This window comes from Anoplolepis gracilipes, chromosome 12 (assembly GCF_047496725.1).
Source record: "Anoplolepis gracilipes chromosome 12, ASM4749672v1, whole genome shotgun sequence".
NCBI lineage: Eukaryota > Metazoa > Arthropoda > Insecta > Hymenoptera > Formicidae > Anoplolepis > Anoplolepis gracilipes.
In genome coordinates this window covers 8,172,501-8,199,843 of record NC_132981.1, presented here as the reverse complement: position 1 = coordinate 8,199,843, position 27,343 = coordinate 8,172,501, and the positions used below count along the sequence as shown (strand labels likewise).

At 38.2% G+C, this 27,343-nt stretch overlaps 1 protein-coding gene across 2 annotated transcripts in view; it reads right to left on the bottom strand.

The window, feature by feature from the left end:
• Window positions 1-27,343, bottom strand: part of Sli (slit guidance ligand) — a 321,101-nt gene that overhangs the window by 103,726 nt on the left and 190,032 nt on the right. The gene's annotated exons all lie outside the window — the stretch shown is intronic.

The window sequence follows — 27,343 nt, the reverse complement described above, 5'->3', positions numbered from 1 at the left end:
ATATATATATTGCATATATAAGCTTTTGTGACCATTTCGCAAAAAGAATAATGGAGCTTAGATTCTGTATTTTGTGATCGATCCATTTCATACGTTATATCGACATATATATCGTTAGTGCGACATCACGATACATCTACGATCGAGGTTGCAGAGGTATCGACATGGTAACATCACCGATACTATTGAAACTGGATACTCTTGTTCGCCGAACAGAACGATCTCTGAAAAATCCGACTATCATTGATATCCCTACAGCTGGATCGCGCTTGCGTTAATAACGAGGAGCGTTTGGTTGGAAAAAAAATAACGAGAAATCGTATCGCATATATGCCACAGGTAATACGAGCCTGACGCATGGATACGCAAAATCTGTCTTCGATGAACGTTGAAATCGAAAATAGTTTGGAAACAATGGTACATTAGTTACTTGTAACTCAAAAATATATTATTATATAATACATAATTTTTTAATACTACAAATTTTATGTAAAATGTATATAAACTATATAAAACTAATTATTAGCATATAATACATAAAAATGTCATAAATTTTAATCATAATTTTGATTTATTCGTTCGCAAAAATTATGGATCATCAATATTAATAAATTTCGGAATAATTTTTTTTTCTGTAGAGATTTAAAATCAAATTGTTTATTTAATATGTTTTTTAAAAAATAAATGTACATATGTTAATCTTAGTAGTATCGTAATGGATGATATTAATTGTAAGAGTTACGAAACTATCCTGCTTTTTACTGTAATTTATTGGAAATTTAGCTAGACTACTTAAGTTTAACAATACTTGCAAAAGACTTTTAAATATTTATCATCCGCATCAACTAAGTCACGAGTTTCATCAAAACAGACATAAATTTTAAACGGACACAAGAATTAGCTGAGTTTTCTTTAGCATTAAAGTTTGACGGATCACCGTACTTTCTTCGCAAACTTTTAAATCGCGTCGCTTTATGTCCAGGTCTTGTACCGTCTTTCGAAATTTAAAGTCTGCCCGTCGTATTCCGACTTTGGGTGGGTGAGGCGAGAATTTACAACCGAGTTTGGCAATGCGCACGTACGTGTATAAGTCTGAAATATGTTTCGAAGCTTATCCAATGTCACAGTCGACCAAGAAACATGCGTGCAAAGCAATAACGCGATTCGTCTCTTTTATGTTCGTACGTTTCGATAATACCGTCCGCTGTTTGATTACGAAATCCACTTTGGTTTTGTCGTTATTTCATAAATGGTTGATGCGTCCTTGAATTTTTTCGAACGTTACATACAAGAAAAAAATAAAGCTGATCGAACGACTTTTTGATACATTGTATGAAAAATTTCTTTGCGATATATTTTCAGTAACTAGTAAGAAATAATTTTTATATATCAACAACTTGGATTATCATTAATACGAATATTTTTCAATTTTTGATATTTAATATTTCGACAAAAAAACTTTTTACGTATAATTATGAAAATCTGCAATACAAAGTTTTATCACTTATTTATAATTTTGAAATTATATTTTATGAAATTGTTTGTTTTTTTTTTTATAAAAAGGAAAAGTAATTTCTGTAATTAAATTGCGCCTTGAAAATTTTTACTCGAAGAAAAACATTTTGTATTAATTTTATAAAAATTGACACATACACAATGATGTGTAAAACGATATACGCACGTATGCGCAACCCTCCGAGTTAGTTAATGTACCACATTAACTTAATGAACTTTTCCTCCCTCTGGCGAGAGAGAGCAAGTTATCTCTGAATTACATAAATCGATATGCATCCGTCCAGGCCGTAAATCAATAAATTCTTGACCCTCCGCCGTGCGTCGACAAACAAAACACCCCGTTCCAGGTTCGCGCATATCTGTGCACACAGTGCGCACACAAATATACGCCCATCCCCGGAGTTTCTCCTCGGAGCTGAATATGGCCTTAAGCAGCCGTTTTTTACTCGCGTTAAAATGCACCCCTGGTAGGAAGCTACGGCGCCCGGGCGGCGACAGTCACCCTCACCTCCTGAGCAACTCAGCCTCCATACTGTGTACCGTAGAGGGCAGGGGTACCAGATAATTCTGTTTTAGTTTCGCATTACAACACGAGGCACGGCAGCGAGACGGACTTCTCGTCCCATCAGGGCGACACCCTCCGCTCCTCGTAGTCGTCCCCTTTTTCACTTTCTTCGGGGGCACCGCGAAGGAAGAAATTGTTGTTCCCTTTCCTTCTTTAACATTATTCCCGCTCGCTTTGTCTCGCGCGCTGTTTTTAACGTTATACATTTCTGTCTCCCTTTCTCTTTTACTTTCCCTGCAGCCCAATGCGAAAGTTCTCTCGCCAGAGGTAGCTGCCGAATAAGAATTTGACTAATGTAATCGCCGATGCTAAGAAGCCATTCTCGTCAGCTATTGTGCCACGTTATCTCCTTACTTTTACTCCCTACATTTTCTTCTTCGTCCCCTATGGCAAAGAATAGGAAGGTACCGAAAGGACAGTGAGCGGGAGAGGTAACTTCGTGAAGGACATTTTGTCGAAAGTATACTCGCGCACACTTTATTAGGGGAGATAGAGCATCGCGAAGGGAACGATATTTTTAAATGTTTACGTTGAGTGGCGACTCTTCCGTGAAGATAAGAATATGTTTTCATGCCATCCATCATTCTCGTACGTCATAATTATAACGATTTATATACATATTTTTTAAGCTTCGTGTCACTATCGAATGGATTAGTTTATATTTTACATCTCAATCATTTTCAATCTAAATCAAAATTGTTAAATAATATCGTTCATTCGTACTCCCACAAAGATGCAGATTGTGCATTCTGCAAAGGTCTAAATTGATGCGCATTAAATAACTGATTCAATGGTATCTGCTATAATTGCGCGCTGTGAGAGGTGTCTTCTCGATTTCTGACCTCGAGATGGCATTAAACTGAATTCCACGTTCGCCCGGGCGCATTCCACAGTCCATCCCGAAAGCGAAACTCGCTTTCAGTTGGTAGACGAGACAGACGGAAGTAATTTCGAGTTTACGCCTCGACAAGCCTTAGTACGCAAGACGCACATCTCATTTCGCAGCAGTTAAATGATTTCTCGTGAGACGGGCGTCTACGAATTAACTGACGAAAAGCAGATTACGCTATCATATCCGAGAGTTAAATCTTTGACGATCGTCAAACAAACTACGTGTGAATTTGTTACGCGTTTGAAGAGTCGGATAAAGTAAATCTCTGACAGTCAGCGTGATGCATTCCGGCGATTCGTCCAAACGCGAATTGTCTACCTACTCGGTGAACAGGAATCGATTCCAAACAAACAAACGAACGAATGGCCGACTGCGTTTTAAATATCGCAGCTCTCTCTCTCTCGGAATCCTCTTTTGACAGTTCGCTAGAATCTGAAACCATCGCCATTCTCCCAGCGTTACGTGCACGTGCATTCGCATGCCGAAACGTTCATCGATTTTGGATTCCTTCGTGTATAGAATGAAACAATCGAACGATCGAAATAATAGCCATCGTACCATCAAAGGTGAAACGGCCTGTGCGTGTTACGTAATAAAAAAAATCGTAATTTATGGCGTTGCATTGTCGGTCTTTCTCGTGTCGCGGCATTATGTGTATGTACATGCCTTAAATAACTGCCGAACCGAGCCCCCCACGTAAGCATCAAGTATAAACCGTCTTTCTTCGATTTCTGACCTCGGTACAGAATTAATCTGGATTTCACGTACACTGGCACGCGGCGCGATTTCACCGGCGATATTTCCCGCGTGGTCGATACGCGCGGCAAATGGAACCAATCCCGAGTTTAACTCCGATAAATCGTGCCGCAAAATACTACTCCTCTCGTCGTGGAAAACATGAATTCTGCTGCGACGATGTTTCTTGTCTAAAGTGACGTACAGAATAAAGCAGTAAATCTAGAATTACATAAATGAGAATGCATGTCTTTTATAAATCTCGGGCAGTTAGTGCTTTTTTCAAGACTATTTTTCTACTATATATTTTTCTTTCTTGTAAATTATGTTTATATAAATTCATTCAAATGTAGAATTGTAAATTGTAAGCTATAAGGAAACCGTAATGTAATGCCTGCTTATTTAATCCGCTGAATATCTTGATTTTTATATTTGTAACGTTTACACGTATTATTTTTAATATTATTATTTTGATTTATAAGACTCAATGACATTTAACCCTTTGAGTCACAGCGAGTCACCCAGAGACCCACCTTTTTTTCGCAGTTTTTTTATTGTTTTAACTACTTTTTTTATCAACAAATACCGGATTTTTTGTTTCTACTTTTCTGAGAGTCTCTAGAACATCAATAAGTGTAAAAAAATATGAACAGTCATTAATGGTTAATTGCAAAAATACCATATATAAACAAACAGTCAAAATTACTTTTACTAGTTACTTTTTTACGAAAAAATGCATTTTCTACTAATCTATTATGACAATAAATACGGCAATTTTTTTATAATCTTAGTACACTCTAAAGTATTTTTCAGAATTTTTTTAGAATTTTCCACCGTGTTTTTTTTTTGTTAAATCCTCTTTTTTTGATAAAAAAATATATAAAAAACAATATTTTTTGTTCGAAATTGAAAGTAACAGTTGTATTCTTTTTTAAATTTTTTCTCTAAAGGTTTTTTTTAGATCGCAGAATCTGAATTTAAAGGAAAAAAAATTTAATTTCCAAAATTTAATATAGGGATCCAATATAGCGGAAGTAAAATTTCGTCTGTCATATTGGATCCGCCATCTTGAATTTTGAAAATCTGACAACGGATTCGTAATCAGCGACCCCAAAAACCCTTATATACCAAATTTTATAAAATACTGACAATTAGAAAAAATTCGTGACTCAAAGGGTTAAAGCGTGCATTCTTAAGATTAAAAAGACTCTTTCCTCTTGTTATAGAAATCTAATATGTATATAAATCTCTCGAATAAACGACAAAAATCCTATCGCGAAAAATCGTGAAGTAGCTTCGTGGTTAATTGACGACACGAGAACGATTTCGCACATCATCTTCGCGGCGCGCATCTCATTCCGCCGCGTCCGCGCGGGTTTCAGAATCCTGGAGTCGTGAACGGCGTTCCTTCCGCAATGCGGCCCGCGAGGGGTGCAGCCCGGGCAGAGGGTGGTTAATCCATCCCCCGCCGTGAGTCACGCGCCAGCGTGGAATTTACGAGGCGCGTCGTCGCCGTCGCTCCTTGGCTCCTCTGATCCGTAGGATTATCTCACTCGGGCCGACTGCGCTCAGCGTGTCCCCGACACCGACGCCCGATGATTATTATGCGATCAAAATGTGGCGCCTAGTTAGGAAGACCCCTTAATTATAAGGGGCTGATCGATCCAATAGATCCGACCAAATGTACCCCGCCATTCCCGGGAGGGAGACAGAGAGGGTATCTTACACGCGCTCGCGTAATCTACTGTACGCTATGATTATTCGGGCTCGAGTCTCATCATCCTGAAATTCATGCATTTATTGGGGAGAGAACTTTGTTCTGCTTCGTTATTTTTTACGACAACGAGCGAGCATGTATCCAAAGTTTTGTGTATCGTACATTTTGTATGTTTCGATATGATTGATTCGTAGGTACGCGGGACGAGTCGCGGATGTATCGCGACTGTGTATATACGCGACTTACGATATAGTTGATTCGATCAACTGAATTCAGGTGTGTTGATTCAGCGAGATTTGACACGCATGTCAAGATATACATGCATCATCCGCGATGCCTTGATGTATGTATATGCCAAAGATACGATAACTCGATAACATCATTCTAGTCAGTACGTCCAAATTATCTCCGCTATTAATCAGTGCTAAAGAATAGTTAAATTATAATATAATCTCCGTTAAGTTTGTTTGTTATGCAGTTTGAAGCCTTGTTAACGACGTCGCAACGTAACGTTTTTCCTTAGAACCAATTTTATTTTACGATAATTAACGAACTTGAAAAAAATCTACCGTTGAAAAAATCATTGATTTTATTTACCGGACAATTTATATTGTTGCTCAGATTTGTTTAATAGTTTCCAATAATCTGCGTGTCACTTGCGCATAAAATCATCGTGTATATTCGTGTTACGCAAATGCACGCGCGACCTCGAGCTCAGCGAAATATTACGAGATGGGAAGACCGCGATCATTTAATTACTGGCAATCAATCTTTGTAGCTATCGCCATCCCTGCTGCTAGTGCCACCCACAAGGTTATCTATCCCGTACCCGCTATTCTCCCCTTTCCTCCGCGCGACTACAACGATCGATTATTACACCATTGCATCGGAATACGGCGCCTTGTTTATCCCCCTTAATTACGTCGTGCGTTGATCAATAGAATCGATTTTGCTGAATTTATCTCACAAAATTGTGGACCTACTAACAAAGTGGAGAGGGCTGCGGTCGCCTCTGTGTTATCTGTAACTTTGAGAAGTACCGGACACCACTGCACCGGGATAGATAAGACGCAGTAGTTAAATAAATATAATTACACGTTAACGGAATTCTCGTGGCTTTTATCTCTTTAGTAAAAAGAAATGAAAGTTTATCAACTGAAACGGTTATTTAATATTATAATGTACAAAAAAATAACGCACGAATAAAAAAAGAAATGCACTTTGCTTTGTAATCGTGATGTTTAAAAAAGCATTAAAAAAATATATATTACTTTAACATCATAAACTTTTGTATTATATATTTATCTTTGAAATTTGTTTAATGAATAGATTTCGATTTTCTTTTTAAATAAAGAAGTGTTAATGTCAAATAACATGTTTGCGAAGAAAGAAACAAGACATCTGTCTTGTCAGAAATAGGCATTAATTTTCGCGGTTTGTTACAAAGCGTTGCGAATCAACATCATTCTATCTGTTATCAGTCTCAATTACTGTTTTATTACCTTCCGTAGAAATGAAGGAATGAAATTGCATCGCGGCAATCACGCGTATCTGGCGCGATGAAGCTGCACGCAAATTGATGAGCTTGTCAGTGACATTTCGATTGATTCCCAATCAATACCAAATGGAAATAATAAGCTTTGCCAAGTAATCTATCATGAAAATAGTATTAATGCATGATTTCCTGGCAAAGATGTAATACATAGAATAGGGATGAAATATTTCATGCGTTGAATATTCTAATTGTGAAAATCCGCGACACATTATCATGAGCATGGCAATAGAGATTAATAATTGTCAAAACGGAAATACCTATTTCAATCTACCGACTCGTGAAACAAAATCCAATTATCATGTCTGACAGATTACGTCATTTACATCATTTTTCGAGAGTAGAGAGGCAAGTGTGTATGTGTAAAATGCCATTCGAGAGCTTTGTACCGCTGAATATCTAAATTAATTATTTTATCAAAGCTTTGTAAAATTTAATTCTCGCTGAAATTATGGATATAACTCACTGTCGTATAATCAAGCATGAAATAAACGACTCTACGCAGTCGAAGATGCATCGAGGTTTTCCTATTAAAAAAGACGACATCGTGATTCTACGTGCTCAACCTGTCGCTTCGCACGAAGTAGGAAATATATTCCGCCAGGATTCCCCTTCTCCCCTCCCTTGAGACTACCCGAGGGAATATACGATCCCAAGGCACGTCGTATAATGCGCCGGAGTGACGCATCGGTGGAGTCTGCATAACTGCATATATATCCCCATAGCGATTCGCATCATGCAACCGGGGAGCTTCGTTCTTGCTCCTCGTCCATCACCACATCCACCCTCGTTCGCGTCTAGTCGTTGCAGCGAGGGTGCTCGCGCAAAAAGGCGATCAACCCCCGACGAGATAAACGCCAGCCTGTTCAATTGTTAAATTCTTGACCCCTACATGAGGGTGGCACAGAGAACGTGAAGTCATTTAATGTTGAAAAATGCCCAACTCCTCTCGGGAAGGGGTATATATGTATGCTTACTGCGTGATTAATGTTAATTGCTGAAGTGCTGATAATTGGTTTGGGAATAAAGTGAAAGTATAACGCGTTCGCGCGAGTAATATTATCTTGAATCTAACAACATAAAAGTTGTTTAATTTCCTGGAAGTTTCTCGTATTACTTTTCGCGATAGCTCTTTTAAAAGCATGGTTATTATGTATTACTGACGTAATAATTAGAAAAAATTGAGACCATATCTTGTTGTAAATTGCATGTTGAAAGTTCAATATTTACAGCTCAATATTAAACTAATACTTGCCAAACGAAATTACCGCTTTATGTAAACGATATTAGCTTCTAGGAATACTTATATACAGGCAGGTGTCACAACGTTTACGCCACGTCGCGATAATAACTTTACATTGTAAAACTTGCGAGCCAATCCTTTTAATTTGCCTCAGTCACGGCATTAGAATGAGGATTTCTCTTTTTGCGACATTCGTGAATACCGAATAGCGTGTGTCGTTTTCATAATTGCACGAAATACAAATGTCTCCGGGTCGTTGACTCGTTTTAGATCAGAATTATGAACAATGACATAATATCACGTAGCGCCATCATCTATGATACATTCACGGAATTGGATTTCGTTGATTTCGTTAACATTAATATCTTATGCGATATTATACGACAACAGATCTTAATCTCTTGAGAAAACGCAGTTTCTGCGAATGACATCGCGATTTTGCAAAATTCCTGTAATCGAGTAGCTACTGCAAAGTAACTCCACGATAGCTCGTTTTTCAGACCACTCTTGCGGAAAAAGACATCACTCCGACTTTCGGCCGAGATTAGACACATTTTTAGTCGTTATCTTTTTGCGCAATTTATCCGTCCCCAGGATACATAGACAGCGGGGTTACCGTGTAAAAACATGCGCACGTTGATGTGCGTGCATGCAAGATAGACGTAGAAAAAAGGAACGAATGGCCGCGTCTGCAGAGCCCGCGTAATCCTGTGACTGATTGTAGGTAATTACGTCACTCTGGTTGGCTCCATGCCGCCACGCGAGCGTCATGAGTTGAGGGTGTTATCTCGGGCGGAAATAAAATCTCAAAGACCTTCTCTCCACTACTACCTTGCGGTCGCGCTTTCTTCTTTCGAAATCGTGTTAACATTTTCTCGTTTGTCCGCTCTTCTTTAAGATCCGTACATTTTTTCTTCTTCTCCCGTTACATACTCTTCGCACATGCTTATATTTCGCAACCGCTACGACTGGTTGCTATTCTGTGTGTGTGTGTGTGTGTGTGTGTGTGTGTGTGTATGTGTATGTTAAGAAATATTTCTAAAAAAATGTTTCAGTACAGTTTTGCAATTGTTAATTTTATTTTAAATTTATGAAATGTTTTTTTTCTCTTTAGTACAAATAAGAAACTAAGATACGTGCATGTATATAATTACAAACATGTAAAAAAAAAAAAATCTTACGTTCTAATTTAATCAATAATAATAAAAATAAATAATATCCACGTACTAAAAACATTTAAATATTGAGTTTGGTTCTGATAAAAAAAATGGTAGCTATAATAATTACGTAACCCCGGTTAAATCATAGCCTGAACTGATATCTGATTCACGTCTAACAATAAAACAAACGCTTTCATCTTTTTAACTTGAATCCACGGCCACCGCGAAAAGTTCGAAAAGAAAAATTCAATTCACGCAGACGCAACAAATGACATTGCGCGATATGCAGCCGCCCGTCCATCCGTCGTTCATTGAACCTTTGCAGTAGGTATTGAAAAAAAGAGTCCAATCGCGCACGAAAATAACTTCGACCGGCATGTTTCGCGCTTCTGCTATTCTCGCCACCGCCGATCCATCTTGCCGCTTCAATTTCGTCCTAGTCGGGGCTTCAAGGCGAAATGACTCGCGCGCTTGCGAGTCATTCTCATTCCTGCTGGTTTTGACAAACTAATTTGTCGCGAAACAATGACGGCCCCGTCGTGCTTGACGGTGACGATGAGACGAATGGAATGTGTCCAATCATCAGGTCGGCCAGGGACGTGCATACTGTCGGCTTGGAATACCCCGAAGCATTCAACGTAGTTCGGTCCCCTCTTGCTCCACCTTCTCTCGCTCTTTCCATTGCATCCCGTTGGATCTCCGTTTGCTTATTCATCCGTCTATGCGCGTATCTGTTTATTCGTGCGCATATTTAATATGCCGTTTGCCCGCACGTGTGTGTTTATGAATTTATGTTTGATAGCGAAACAGAGCGGAAATTGGCGAGCATAAAATCTTCATTTAATTTAGGAACCGCTCACGGAAAATTTCACGCTGATCGTGAATATAACGCGAAAATACATTTTATAGCATTGACGCGATTCTAATAGTGTGCTCTCATTTATTTAAATCTGGTTTAAATTTCAGTGTAGTGTATATTAATGGATTCGAATTGCACTGTGACTAAGAAATAATTAAATTAAACGTGAATATTTATCTCTCGAAAAACGTCATGTATTTGTTATATATAAAATTCATTATGCTTACGCAAACATGATTTTTCCATTATCGAGGCATTTATTAATTCTAAAATATTTTCAAAAAGATTATTTTTCCCAAACTTGCTCAACAGCTGTATTATTACAATTAAATGTGTATCTAATAAACGCGATGTACATTGTACTCTAGTATTTTCATGTACTACATATAACATTTCCAGGATGGAGATGTGCATAAAATAAATTTTGCAGTACATATTGGCTCGGCTGCAGCGAGCAAATTTCGCGATTTAAGAGCATTGCACGTTGTGCAGATCTCAGACGTGTATACGAGCGTTCTACCAAAATTCGCTCCAATTTATGGTGAAATCCATCATGTTTTTGTCTCGGTGTACTTATCGCTGCTGTCTATCTCTAATCTGTGCACACGCTATCGCGTTATGCATCGTCGGACAGAGTGTCATTCCGTGTTTGTCAGATTGCACAGAGCTCGGCGTCGGTGGTGGGGAAAGCAGGGTGAAGCCCGATGAGGTATGGCAGCATAATCTAATTAAACCACTGATGGACATAGTCCCCGCGTCTAACCCCATTCCCAACGCACGCACGTATATATCGGCTGCAATTGTCTGATTTGCATGTAAAGCAACGCACACGTCTCGAAAGCACTGCGATTATTAACACGGAGACACGCGTTCGCGTCGCGTCTCCTCTCGTATATGCCGCTTATGTGCATAGGTACAGGTCATTGGTACACAGCATCCGCAGACACATCCGGTGACAACCTCGCACGATGCCATTTCACTTTCCATTACGGACAATCAAATCCGAAACTGCGACTGTAGTAGTACAGCGTAATCTCTGTTAACTCTTGCTATCTCTCTCTCTCTCTCTCTCTCTCTCTCTCTCTCTCTCTCTCTCTCTCTCTCTCTCTCTCTCTCTCTCTCTCTCTTTCCCTCCTCTCTTTCTGTTCTACTCTCTTCTGTTAAATAAAAATACATAAAAAAATATAATTTTTATTTAAAATTATTTTTAAAAACTGTAGAAAAAAAATTTCTATATCAACATTTTATTTATATGTATAAAAATGATTCTATGTTTTGCGATTTTATCATGTTGTAGGTAATACGAATTATGTTTAACACATAGAATAATTTAATAAAGCATTCCATTTTTTAAAAAACAGGTATTTTATGCTATCAACCAGATTAGGAAAGTAATTAAAAAGATTTATTCGTTCCATCTTAACAAGAAATCTATTTCTATTCATAGACATGCAATTGATTCGTTTAAATGTATACCGATTTTACGACATTCACGAGAATTTGGCAGTAAGGACGCTCCATGCAGACGAGAGAATTCTTTATTTTTCTACCGCGACGGTACCTCGCCCTTAAATTTCCTATTCGGTGTTTTCGCAAACGTGGACGCTATTCACCCTCCAGTACTCATCCCTCCCTTTCGATTCGTAGTCACGACATTTACATCCGCTCCGTCGCGCTGGCTTCTCCGGCAGCGAATCTGCACGTTTTACGACAAAATACGATTTGCATAGCGGGAGTTCTTGGTACCGCCGATCGAAGATGAAAGGGAAAAATTCTCAACGAAAAAAGGGAAAGGAAAAGGGAGAGGAAATTGAGGAGACTACTCAGTCCTAAAGCCGCGACAGTACCGCAAGCACGTGCAGTTATACTTCAATTCAAAAGTGTAGGTAGATAGGTATACATGTTTGCATGGTTGGGGTTGAAAGGCGCTCCGAGTAATTCAGGTTTCCATGGTTCTGCACGAGGGAACATGCGTCTTCACGTCAACGCATACATGAGCGAGGGGGAAAAGATTGGCATTGGCTTCCGATACATCGTGTTGTTCGCGTACGACACATCACAATAATGTCGCACTAGAGTCTATTCGTCAGATTCCTCACTGTATTCCGGCGATGTTGAATAGTTTCTGTAGCTGTCATTTTAACTCCGCGAGCCACGGAGAAAGTAATTCGTACAAAAAAGATTGATCGATCCTTCCTACTGTCGTACTTCGTAAAACCGAGAACTTTTTATCCTTTCGAAAAAACAAGAGAGAAAGCAGAGACACAGAATTTTTTTCTTTAAAAAAAAAAAAAAAAAAAAAAAAACACACATACCTATTGTGTGTAAGCGTGCTGAATATGCATCGTCAAATGTATTTATATTATTAAAACACAATGTGATTTAATTAAAATCAGCAAGAAAATATAAAAAAGAAAATAGAGTACGCGTAACAATAGAAATATTGTTTTCCTTTCACGTAATTTGTTAATGTAACAATTGTATCGTATTGTGTAATATATTTGACGAATATGATGATTATTTCAAGAGAATTAACGGCGGCTATTGTTTCCCTGAAAATCGCTACTGAAGGTTTCAATCTCGACCGATCCGTGGTGGTTGCAATCTACACGCGGCATTGTGTACGATTAAATTGCATCCACATCGCATTTGAAGCCGCCCGTGAAGCCGTGTGTGAAACGCGCGAGGAAACACGGCGCATTGGCACATACAAATAGCATAATAATTTGATCGACCCGGCGCAAAACCTGGCCGCAACGGGCTCCTTAATTCGTCGATGCTCGGATTACGGTTAGCTGGGAAATGCTTTCCGCGGGGGTGGAAGTGATTTATTCGTCGCGAGCGGTTTGTCGAACGGCCCGTCGGTCGGAAGTGCCGCGGAATTTATGAGCGGGGAAGAGGGAGGGGGGGGGGGGAGCGGGGAGGACTTCCGACTGGAGATTTTATCGTTTATCAATAACGGCCGAATAAAAGTAATGCGGCCGCGCGTACAGCCGCGGGGAGAAGGAAATCCCGGCAGTCGTAGGCTTGGCTCGACGACAAATGGATATTCCGTAGACCGTATTATGAAGTCGGCCGCAGATTCGATGTAGTCCATTTCTCCGGATCTTCGTCCTCGTCCTCGCACGGGATATGGAGAGATAGTGCTCTCTTTCTCGGCCCGCTTCCATACCGGCAGACGATTTAACGGTCTGCGTCGGACGTTTTTCTTTGAGAAATAATGCAGACGACGTTTTTGGCAAAAAAAAAAGAAAAAAAAAAAAAATTAATAAGCGGTACTTAAGAGGGACAGTGTCGTTATGTATAATTTATTTTTCGAGTTTTAGAGAGACTATTTTTATATCAGAGGATATTTTCAAATATTACATATTGTTATATCTACATAGAATATTTGATATATTTAATTCAACATACGACTATAGTTATACGAATATATTAAGAAAAAAAGTTGTTTTTTTATTATTGTTGTACAAAATTCAAGCTTTGTCTTGAAAATATTAATTTTATTGTATGTATATTGTATAATAACTGTGTAGTAAAAATTCTGACGATTGTTGTACTTTATCGCAAGAGCGCACACATAGTGCCTATATTAAAATTACATTAATGATAGATAGAGAAGCGCGTTATTACAAATAAAATATTTATAACAGAATTTTAACAGAACAAGAATAAATACATATGTATTTTTAATAAATAAAAGCAATTTGTTCAGACAAATGAAAATAATCGTAACTTGTTGTATCATTCATAAATATTAATTATTATACACATTAACAGATTTTATTCATAAAAATGTGCTCTCGCCAATCGTATTTTCCAATCGCGAAATGTGAGAAATTTGCATTACTTATAATTGAGCCGACGCTTTTCACACTGATATTCAATATCGGCTGGAGATGATTCCATTAAAGTCGACGCTGTTCGAAGCGGAGCCGATTATCGGGCGGCCGATCTGCTTGTTATAGATTTGCCATCGCCCTGTCCAGCAGAGCTTTATGATCCGTATAATGCGGTACAATGAGAATTAATGTCCCCGCGTGGCCCGATAAAATCTCGCGTACCGTGCATATAAGTATTTTATGTATATTCATTCGGCCTGTGCGTTGCGTCGTCGCGTCACGCCGCGCCAAGTCGGGACATGATTTATGAATTATCGGTCCACTATTTAAATGCAATGAAAGAGAAAGAGGGAGAGAAAGAAACTCGGGCAAATTACAGAAATCGCTGTAAAAAATTTAAATGCTTCTTTATTTGCATTTTACGATCGCGATCTCTCATCCCCAAGAATTATTGCAGGCTTCGCTCTGATTCTCGGTTAAAGAATCTGAATAATGCGAAGGAGAGCTTCGCGATTCGATCAGTCTTGTTTTAGAACGCATTATTGCTCTGCACGTAAATACTTCGCGTTCAATTTCGCACAGTAGGCAAATTAATAGATGATCAACCGATTGTTTGGACAGGTTGGTACGCGTCCGAACGAAATAGCGCGCGATCGCCATGCAAGCTTTAGCCGAGCATCGTGTTCGATTGTTGTGCCTTGAATGCTACGAGTTAATTAACTATTGTAACTACACCTCTCTAAACAACGTTGCCGAGCATTCGTGATTTATTATACGCGCATGAGATGAATTCGTGCCCGATTCACACTCCTTTCACAATTCACGAAACAGTGTTGCAATCGAATTAGTTTTAGACAGTTTTGTACAACTCGAAAGCTATATTTCAAATAAAAATCGAATTTTATTGAAAATTGCATGCTCGTGTGATCACGTAATTAAGGAAACAAATTAATTCCACAAATCGAGAATTTTTTACGCGCGCGTGATTACATTGATAGCGTTATTTATATATTATATTAAAAGTAAATACATATATATATATATATATATATATATATATATATATATATATATATATATATAATCAAAGAAACAAACCAGAAATGATCCAAAATTGTCGCAGCAATATTTACCCTTCTCTGTATCCGGTAATTAAAGTATGCACTTACCTGAAACAAAAGAGACAGAAAAGTTAAATGTATGAAAAATGAAGTCCTCTATAGAGTATATAGGTATGTATATATATTCACCGTGCATATTTCTAATTCATATAACGCAGTCAGGAAATTAATGATCCTCGTTCCAAGAGAAAAAGTTTGCTGGTTTGAACGAGTCATAATTATTCCGAGTAAATCATTTGGCGGACAACACTGATATCTCGCTGACCTAATGTCTTAGGAGAAACCAGTAGTCGTTAGGCCTGAATACACGTCTGTCTACCGTCGTGTCATTTATGCGAGACGCATGCAATTTGTCCTTATTACGTTACATACTTGTGTTGGAAGATATCACCCTACCGTCTCTACTTACGTTAGGCGTACACGCGCAATTGCGGCTACGAAAGAGGGCAGGAGGAAGAAGTATCTATGCACGAGACTATACGTCGGAAATCGTTGAATTATTTAACACCGGAGACATCGATCATCGCGGTCACGCGATACGTCGGTCCGGCGTAGCCGAGTCCTACGTAAAGTTTAATCCAGTGACTTGACCCCGTGTCAAATCGCCGTCCTCGATTATCATGATCTATGTTCCGGATATCAGAGAGCGTTTATCTTAAAGAAATATTCAAAGTCGTGGACCCATCAGAATTGCAGGCAATGTCCGCTCTACATACGTTTTACGTCTACTCAGTTATTGCCGAGAACACTTGGAAAACTTGTTGCCTGCAAACCGGAATGTCAGCTTAAAGCCATCGCTTCTTATAAGTTTCAGCATGAAAAGCCCGAGGACGACAGGTAAATGTGTTATCGCGTAATTATTTTAACGCTACGCTGGTCATCTTTGCCTTTCTGATTAATTTCACGGAAGAGCGGATAGATACGAAATTACACGTTGTTCCAGCGGCATAATACTTAAATGATATACATCCTGAAACATGTCGGGCTATCCGCTACCGGCGTGCATTTGCCGTCTCTGCTTTTCATAAATTATTACAAAATTATCTCTCACACGCGTTGTCAGCGTCGATTACTCGCGGGCGAAAAGTACGAAAGTACATGTAGAGAAAGAAAGAGAGAAAGAGAGTTGGTTCTCTCTATATCTGTAGGGGCGATTGGGAAAATATTATCGCGCGGATAAATCACGGTCGAACGAGAGGTGATGCGTGTGTGTACTTAGGACTTAGCGGGCTTGATTACACCTTGTCGAGATGGGCACGGGTTAGGTCGGCTTTCGAGAGTTTTACAACGGCGATACGTGTGAGAATTTCTGGTCAATGGTTATTTGCCTTCGACACCGGCGAATGCGCGCAAAGCCGTTTTAATAGACGCCGGCACTCCGATCGGCATGGCGTAAATCTCATGCGTTACGCACCACCATCGCTGTTCTCATGCTTTTATTGCGCGTTTTATTCCTGTCCGTTCGTTGCCCGCGATAAAAGAATTTAATTAAAAATACCAAATGCGCCCTAACGAACCTCTAATAATGGGGGCTATACAGAGATAAGTGAATGAATAAATATTACTTCACGATATTTAATTACTTTTATACAGTGTCTTGTTAAATTATTTTTAAAGATGTTGTTTACTAGTGGAAAAAATCTCGTGTATAATTCTAAAATATTTCTTAATGAGATACATGTCATTAATACATAATTGTGATTGTTATGATATAGAATCCGATAGAGTAGCGTAAATATTTCATCAGATATAAAAAATAAAGTTATTATTTTATATAACTATTGTACATTTCTAGCACTTATTAATTTTTTAGTTTATCTATTATAAAAATAAGCAGTGAAGAATTAACACTCTCTCTTTTATCTGGAATATTATAAAATATAATGTTTATTTATGCTTGCAATAAGAAGAAAAGAACATTTTCTATAAAGAATCTAAATGAATTTCTGATGTAAATAAACAACAACACACATAAGATGCTTGCGAATGCAAATATCATAACATTTTCTTTACGTGATATAAAAACCTTTCACACTTGTAATGCATTGCGACATATTAAAAAGATTATTATATAACATTAAACACAGAATCAAAAATGAATGCGCCATTACATGATTTTGCTGATATGATTTATAAAGCCTTCCATCTCTCGTGTCAATAGCACTCGACGTCACCGTTACGAACCAGTCTTTTAATGAACGCATTTATCTCTCTCTTGCCGACCCCCCTGTACGCGCACAATATTTCTCTCCTCCCTCTAGGAGAAAATCTTGGAGATAACGTATATCTCAAACGTTCAATTATCAATTACCCGACGTATCTCACCAGGCCGGTGAAGTATTTAGATATGACTCGTTACGCCACATGACGGAAACACCGGGAGCAACGTGCTCGTACCTAACAACAAGCAATTTTCATGCCGACGAAACGCAGTAGCCGTTCGCGCTGTTCGTTATGCTCGTGTGTATCCGTGACTATGTGTGTCTACACGCCTGACCGTCGAGCTCAAAAGAGTAACTCTCCTCGAGGCCAATCGACCGGCTAGAAAGTAAGATTACACGGTTTCTCGCCGCGCACACTCGCGAGCTTGTTCGCGCGGCATTGTGCCAGACGGCGCGTCTCTCCTTCTCTCTCTTTCTTTCTCTCTTTATTTTTTTTTCTTCCTTTTTTTTTTTTTTTTTTTTTTGTTAAAGCGAAAGCTGCAGCGCTACAGCAAGTCTGTTCTTTTATTCCGCACCTTACGTTCGCTGTTCTGTTACAGCGTTGCTTTACGCTCGTCACTGTCAGATTGATTCTGATATCTCTTTGAAGTTCAACTCTCTGAAAGTGTACGAGACAATGTTTATTTGTCGCGCCGGGAGATTAACACGAAATGTTGGATGTCGATGAGTTGTAAAAATCTATGATGCAAGCTCCAATGGAAGAAACTATCTGACAAATAACAACGTGGAAAAAACGCGCGTAACATTTTTTTTTTCTAAAACATACACACACACACACACACACACACACGTGCGCCTTGTAAAATTGCTTTACAAAGTATGATTTTCCTCTCGCTATTCTCAATCAATCTAAACCTTCTTAACAGGTTCTTATCACTCATTTTGATATTGTACGGTAAAGACGGCCATTTCCGTATTTCCACATACAACCACACATACTTCATAATCGACCAATGCGCGACATACTCGGGTCCAGCACTCCATTTGCATTCTAGACAAATCCAATTTCCTAGGAACAAAGCTGACGTGCCAAAGGGGTAGTCGCCGCGGGTCGATTTTCTCTCCCACAAGAGCGTTGTCGGTAATTGTTCGGGTCACGCAGGATAGGTGATTATTGGAGTAAGTATATTGGAGTACCCGCGGCAAAAATTATATGGAAGTACGAGCGATAGAAAGTACGAGCTACACATACGATGATCAAAGGCACAAGTTGTTAAACGGTCGCGCGAATCTTTTGACGATCGAGGCGTAATGAGTCTACGTTAACATATTCTTTATTCGCGATCTACTAGCGTGATTATAAATACGCAACGTTATTTTAATCTTCTTATTACCCATTTTACTTATTGACAATTTTTCATTTGCCAACCTTCCAAATTTGTCTCTCTACCATAATTCAATATTTAACTCGGAAAGACTCAAAGCATACGATGCAATTTACTTTACACTTCAATAAATTCTAGCTGCAGTCATTCGATCGTTATTAATTAATTCCAATGAACAAAAATATGTTCATTGTGCAAATTTCGGCAAAACTATTAGTATTCTATTATTATTAGTACTTTTAAATATTAATTTCTATTTTGTAAAAATGTATATGTTATATCTAATTATTTTGAAAAAATATTTTTATTTTTATCTACCAGCCGTTTGAAAACTATTTGTGAAATTCAATTATGAATTATTTTTAATAATAATTACTAGGAATAAATCATAAATTTTTTCCAAACGTTATTTTATCAATTAAATGGATTGAATGCCATTGCCATCTTACTGAGACAGCATGACATTAATTTATTATTATAAAACGAAAGTGGCGATTGTCGATAGGCAAGCGTGAACAAACGAACGGCTTGTTTACAAACGATGTTGTAAATTGCTTTAATCAACCACTCACACAGTTGCACGGGAAACGGCCTGCTGATATTTGCAGATAACTGTATAGTTGTTTCAACGCGTTGCTCGAAAACATTATGGCGTGTTTATCGATTTTCGCACGAACGGATGTTAATGTTACGTTTGAGTCACAAACGTTGTAACGAACATGTATGAAAATTATGTGTTTCCTCAGGCATATATGTTCGGTTAAGGCGTTTTATCAATATCTCACAAAGCATACTCGATTTTATCCAATTTTACCAAAAAATAACAGTGCGCTATGTGAGTTTATATGTGTGTGTGTGAATAATTTCATATAAATAATAAAAACTTATTAACTTAGATTCTACATATAAGAGTTTGTAATATGTAAATATATCAAACAAACATGAAATATAACTTTTAATTAGCAAGTAAATATCAGTGAGTAAATATAATTTAAAGAAATAATTCTTCGTGCCGAATATTTAATAATTAAAGATATTTAATTTTTTATAAAAGATGTAAAAATTTTATTTGTTATATTACAATATTACAGACAAATAAAAATATTATATCACATTTTATATTATTTTTTAACGTTGTTGGCTGACATATTGGGATATGTGATATTTATATTTTAATCGGTATCATAATATCAAAGGCAACAAATCGTACATATTTTACTTTTTAGTAAAATTACAGTTAAATTACACATAAAGCAATATTGATATTATGTTCCACAAATTTTATTCGGTACAAAATAATATAACGCGCGATGATATATCCCTCTTTAAAAATAGTGGCACCGTCGAAAGCAATTACAAGAAAGTCAGATGAAGATTTGCATCTAAAGTGCTACTATCTGCAAAATGCTTGGTTTCATGCGTTATTATTTAGAAGTTTTTGAGAAATGTAATCGTTATATATCCCGCAAGTTTGCCTGCAACCCGCATATTAATGCAATGACAAAATTAATAGCGTCGGTTCTAGCTAATAGTGGAAAATAATAACGGCAAAGCCATGTCGACTTGGAAACTCTTACGTACTTTTATTACAAACTTTCGCTCACCCCGTTGCTACCTTCCCGGGTTATATTTCTCTGATGTCGACGGACACGCGATGAGCCTTTCTCCCACACGAGAAACTCGGGAAACAAAGTTCTTTGACTTGAGAAATTTAAAGAGGAAGAAGTCTAGCTCGTCCGACTTTTGTCTCCGCCTTCGCTCGTTGTGATAATTTCGGCCACTTTAAGAAAATATATCCGTTTAAAATAATTTACATTTCTTTTCTAATAAATTTGTAAATAATGAAAAAAATCTTGTAATTATAAAATAACATCACTGATTGTACATTCGCGTAAAATTAATTTATAAAATCATTCATAAAATTCAATGGATTCTTCTAAATATATGAGGCAATCTATGATATTCAGAGATTCTTAATTCTTACGATATTAAATCTCTAGGAATAAACGAATATTAAATCAAACTCAAAATGAAGTCAATGATTTAAAAATATTATCTAGAAATAATTAAATCTTATGTGGTCATAGAAATAGAAAGAGCAAACATTTTAATATCATCCAAGATTTCTATATATTTTAAGAAAATTTAATAAATCTCCAATCTCCGCGGGCGAAACCCTCCTAGAAGATATCATTCCAGGAAATAAACTTGAATTTTTAATACGAACGAGGTTAGCATCATAAAACATTAAAATCTCTTGTGAGAAGAACAAATTAAATATTACGTTGAAGCTTCTCCGAAATAGCCTACTTCAATGAGATGGGAGTTTAATAATTTCTGAGGCAATTAGAATTAATCGTGCGAATTATTGTCGTAAAACACAGGCATGTTGATGTCTCTGACGATTTTTCTAATCCATTTACTCGGAACATAATTCACTAGAGCACAATGTCAGGGAACTGCGAGAAAGTGCCTACGATTCTTATGTTGGAGAAATTTCGGTCCGGAAAATGCAGGGACCGAAACGATATCCGGTGGCGAAGCGGCCTACTTCCCTGCTCGCCGACTTAAACGTCGTAAGTACTCGAATCGTAAAACGGAAAATATCTCGGAGGAGTAGTTCGATCCCAAGGCTTCTACGGGTCTAAGTAAATGCGCGATGAATAAGTTAGAAACGACCCGCAACACCATCATCGCCAGGAGAGAGTACCTCTCGGGTACCTCTAGGTGTCCCTTGGGTGCTCGATAATCGAATAGTATCTGATGTACGTGGCACAATAACGTCGATACGACCACTGGAGGAAGAAAACTAGGAGAAGATGAGGGGACTATAGCCGTTTCGAAGTACCGGGGAGTTAATAAAAAGCTGCCGAAATGTATACCAACCGGAAGGGCGGAAAGAAAAATTCTAAGGGTGACTCGGCAAATCTATCGCGAATCCACAAGATTAGTTCTATCGAAATTCAATACATATTTTGTCGAGTGTACGTGACAAATGTGAATGTCGCGGCGCATTCTGGATCGATTCTGTGACATGATGGTATTTGTAGTAATATTTTTGGTCAAAAGAACCACAATATATTTTCGGGCGTGTAAAACATGCGCACGGAAAAATGTATGTAGGTTGGTGGAATTTTTTCTAAAAAGTTACGCAAAGCAGTGAAACAGTTTGTACAAATATACACGTAAACTACGTGTGCACGAAAAATTTCTACGCGTAAAACTACCGAAATAGTTTTGCACTGTTTGCGGGAAGAGAAATTTCTGGAAAACGGACGATTTTGTACTGTATGTGGAAACAGAGGAATTTCTAAAAAACGTAGGATAGATTACAAGCCGCGTAAAAAGTGTGACAATTTAAATCAAGCTTGCAGCAGAGATATATCTCGCAACAATACTAAAAACTCTACTTGGCTTTTATTTCAAACATCCTTAATATACTTCTGCGACATATCGTTTAATGCAACGGTGACAGTATTATCCATCTGCGATACAATAGCCCGACGTAATCGCGACAAGGACTAACAATAAGCACTAAATCATTAAGCCTGCCGGACATGCGTACGTGACAATAGAAATTCCATGTCGCGTGGACACGATCGCCGCGATTACGACCGCGCGTTGGGTTATAGACAATCTTGCTTATTCTACCCTTTGTCTCGGCCAGAGAACCGAATCCTCCGTCGTCAACCCTTGCGATATATCGACTTCTCGGTCGCTGTTTCCTCGTCATTAACTCGGCGCGTGATACGCGTGATACCTAACCGCTCGCGCGCGAGCGCCCACGTGCGTCGACGCGCCTACTTGTCATGGCTCCCACGCACCTCGCTTTTCCTCATCTTCTCGCCGACGATCGAGATAGCAAAAAAAAAAAAAAAAAAAAAAGAAAAAAACTTTTTGCACCGGTAAGCGCAATTACGACGAGTGTCTGACTGATGGATCCCTGACTAAATTAAATCCATAGCGATTCACGATCGTGCCGCCGGCAATCCGCCTTCTTCGGAGTGCAACCCTTCGCCTCTCCCCTTTCCACATCTATCCACCCACCCTTGCACCTCGTTCATTTGCATTCGGCTCGACGCGCTTTGCGAGGTGTACACGTCGTCGCCCGAGGTAATAGTACGTTTCCTCTCCGGGTAGATTTTTGCCCGTGTCATCGTTTGCAAAGAGAGAGAGAGAGAGATATTCAGGCTCTTACCTCTCGAACACGATAATTTACATTCGTTAGGGGGGTTTATGCTCTCTTCCGAGCGCGCGAACGTATCGCGTATCGAGTGACGCCGCTGTCAGATATATGGCGTGTCGTTCGCGTTAAAGTGAAGAAAAGAAAGAGACGGTTGACGAGGGAGGTAGCCTTGGAAACGAGCCAAGAGGTAATAAAGAAGAAAAAAGAGAGAAAAAGAGAGATGATGGAGAGACAGGGAAAGACGCTCGATCATCGTGAAAACTGGAAATATTTTGACGGGCGAGGCCGGACGTAAGAGCTAAATAAAATACTCTGGATAATTGTCCCTCATTCGGGGCGAGGACCGAGGCCATTAATTCGTTGGCGTGACTTCAGTGTCTCAACGTTACTGAGAGAGATCCTACTGGAGTCCATTCCGCGCGTCGAGGGCCCTCCTCCTTCCCACCGTCCTCTTTATCGCGGCACTTCTTTTTGCGCTCCCTTATACGCGTGCCTCCTTAAGATGCCGTGGTCCGACTTACGACCGAGAACCGCGGTATTTATACAACCCGCCCACACACATCAGCACATGTACACATCCTCCCTCGTCTGTCTTCTCGTTCGTGAGAGCAACCCGACGGATGAGATCTGTGTACCGTTCCTATGTATCAACCGTTTATTGCCGTGACTATGTACGATTATGATGGCAAGAGAACAGTTCCAAGAATGAAATTTAATTTATCGAGCATTAAATGTTTTCATTATTTCGGATGTCTTAACTTGTACTCTCACAATTTTCAATTATCGATATCATTCTTTTCCTTTTTTATTAATTAATTAATTATTTATTATTTTTATTAATTAAAATAATCCGATGAAAAGCACAGAAACAAATATCTCAATCAAACTGACACGTTGCGTCAAATTGATACATTGTGAGAAAAATTGTCGACATTAAATATATTGATTCAATGTATTTTGCAACCAAGTATCCGACGAATAGCGATCAGAACCTTTTTGCATATCATAAATACTGATCTAGCAATATAACGGGAACATATATTCACGTAAGCAAGTCATCTCGTTCCTGTCATGTTTCATAGGCGTACATGAATATACGACATTAAAAAGAATAAATTTTCAAGCTTGATACTGACATGACAACAGTGATATGTTGCATCGGGTTATTCGCAAACGAGTTCCAGAAGCTCCTCGACTTTTATTAGTCACAGTACGATCCACTATGAATCGGCTATCCTATGAATTGTCGTCCATGCAAGTGTCCTATACACAGCCTGTATTAGCCGTGGATATATTGTTCGCGCGTAATTAAAATGCCAGGCGCGCTAGAACAGTACGAATCAATGGTTTTTTTTCTCTTGACAAAAAACGGGAACAGTTCCAAAGTAACGAATGTATTGGCATCGCTATTGACAAACGACGGATTGTATTCCGATACTTTTGCAATAGCACTTTATCTAATAATACACGCAAGCTATGCCGCATTACGTTGAAATTTAATACGTATTGTTTATACAATACCTTTCATTGGCCGGGTAATTCATATTACATTATTGCACCGTCGAATTAATACCCGATATGCGCCCGATAGCGGCTGAATATTATCAATGCGAGGAAATAATATTAATAAAATATGAAAATTGAATTAACATTAATAGGCATTTATTAGCTATGATATATATATATATATATATATATATATATATATATATATATATATAACGTTATATTAATGTATATAACGCAAGAAATGCATAGCTCGATTATAGCCTATAGGATTTGCATTATCTGGATAAACATGTCACATGCAAAATTTCAATATCTGCCACGTTGTTAAAGATGCGAAATTAAAGCTTCAGTGTTACAACATGCATTAAATCATGACATGCTATAGTAGGTATATATTATAATCAATCTTTAAAAAAAGGCGAATAAAAAAATATTATATTTATTTGAAGAACGCACGCAAACATATATAAAGTATCATTTCGTCTGCATGAGTTTTTTTAATTATACAATATAATTGTGTATATTTAGTTAATAAAATTTGATACGTTATCGCTTTCAATATTTAAGAAAAAATTAATTATAATAATGTTAGAAACAATATACATATATTTCTACAATATCTTATATAAACATTTCACGATGTTAATCGAGTATGAAATATTATCCAGAGATGATAGCGTTGTACTTGGTACGATAATTACGTTTCACAAGAGTAAAGATTTTAATTAATGGAAGAAAGCACTGGGTACTTTCTGACGATGGTAAATGTTGTATTTGGGCGTGATATCGCCTTAATGACCGTAGTGAGATAAATCATAATAAATATCGCTGAAACGGCGCCACGCCGTTGATTAAAATTTATGCATTTGTTAGAATTATATCTCACGCGCAGCGAATAAAGTTGGTATGCACGCGCATCCAATTATAACCGGTGGAATTCTCGTTTCCTTTTCGACGCACCGACCTAAAAGTATCTTCACACATTGCGGACGAGCTTTTAATTTCGCACGAGGTTACACGTGCGGACTTAACTGACGTTTACCGTTAACAAAACTATGTTGTTCGCAATTTGCGCATTGTTTGTACTCGCAGTGTGTACGAAGTGCAAGCATTAGAATAAAAAAAATAAATTAGTAAAAATATACAGTTTACAGAGTGCAGTTTCTGAAACATTTAGAAATATTAGGAGCTACACTCTATAAAGACACGCATTTTACGCACAATTCAAATAAATTATAACACGTTAGATTTTTGTTTTCTTCAAATTTTTATGTTTCGTCCGACGATTTCACATTTATGTTTATCTTTATTCCCTTAATGAGGTTTTTTCGCCACGGGTTATTTTAATGACAAACCACCCGCGCACTTGAGTACCGAAATGGACATTAAGTCTCCATGAATTAGCAACCAACCGCGAGAACAAATCAAGAAGGAAGCCGACGGGGGAGTTTGGGAAGTTTTTCGCCGCACCAGGGTGTTGTTGTTCGGAAACGCGAGAGGGAACTTAATTGCATTAATTATCGCGCCGGGTGCATATTTATGCTGTTGCCTCGTTACGCGAACATCGTCAGCCCTTGTCTGCTTGTTTGCGCTGCCGGGGACCTCCTTTACGGCTCACTAAATCTCAAATCAGCCACTTTGTTTTCGCGCCGTCCGTGCTAAATCTTTCGTGCTTCTGCCGCTTCTGCCGCATGCTTACGCATTGACATTGATCTCCGTATGCATTGAGCATTCTTATCGTGAATGTTTTATTACGTCTTGCGATTGTGTTGCATTTGCATTTCTTGCGCGAGCTTTTGTAAGCGCGAAAGATCTTTCTCCTGCTTTTTGACACTCTCGAGATTTCTTTACACGCGGCGGCAGAGACATACGATGCGAATAATTCATGGTATTGTATACACAGATGCCACATTTAAATTCTTGCTATTTCAATGAAAATTTATTATCATTATTCGTTATTCTGATTCTTCGCGCGAGAGATTACGAAAGAAATAATTAAATACGAGAGTAGAATAATTTCATTTTAATAGCGCAGAGTAATACCATTCAGAGACGGATTTTGTGACGCATCTCACACTACTGTTGTGTGTAAAAGCAGAAGGAGCAACGAAACGTAGTGGATGCAATTTAAACGACGCATCAAATAGTCTACACCTTTGCAAAACACTTTTACGTCACACAATAATTTTCTTGCAAAGCAAAACGCGTCGCGCGACGGAGCATCAAATGTAAATTTTCTGAAAGCAGTTTCATCTCGGACCAACACCGGTGAAAATGATATTCTGTGAAAGTAAAAGAGGCAGAGGCAGGAAGGCGTAAATACTTTACTGAATTGCAATGGTAGTGAATTATATTGAAGGCTCTTGTCCGAATGACAGCGTTTATCCGGTTGTAAGCCGTTGGGGTGCGCAGAATAACCGGGCGAATAAATGCAAGTACACCTCGTGAAAATTTGCCTGCTGAAGAAATGTTTACGTACGCATAGCACCGTGTATACCGCACACCTTGTGTATAGATGATACATATCAAATTTCACGATCCGGTTGACTTGATGCCGTTTATCGAATAGCGCGACCGCACCGTAACTTCAATGCCGACGAGTCGTCAAATCGTTAGTTACGAAAAGCGCATATCATTAATATAACTAATGGTTTTAATTTTCAATTGAAATACTATCGTGTAAACACATTTGCCTACAATAGCATAAATCGAGATCTGTCCGTATTTTTTAAAAAATCTATAAATCGATTTATATTTAATATAGAAAAATATTCATAAGATTTGCAACCTGCAGCAATTTTATAATAATAAATAATATCGCAAGCTTTGTCAGATATCTAATTAACGTATCGCTGTACACTGATACCGGCGTAGAAATAATACTGGATTAAAAAGAGATT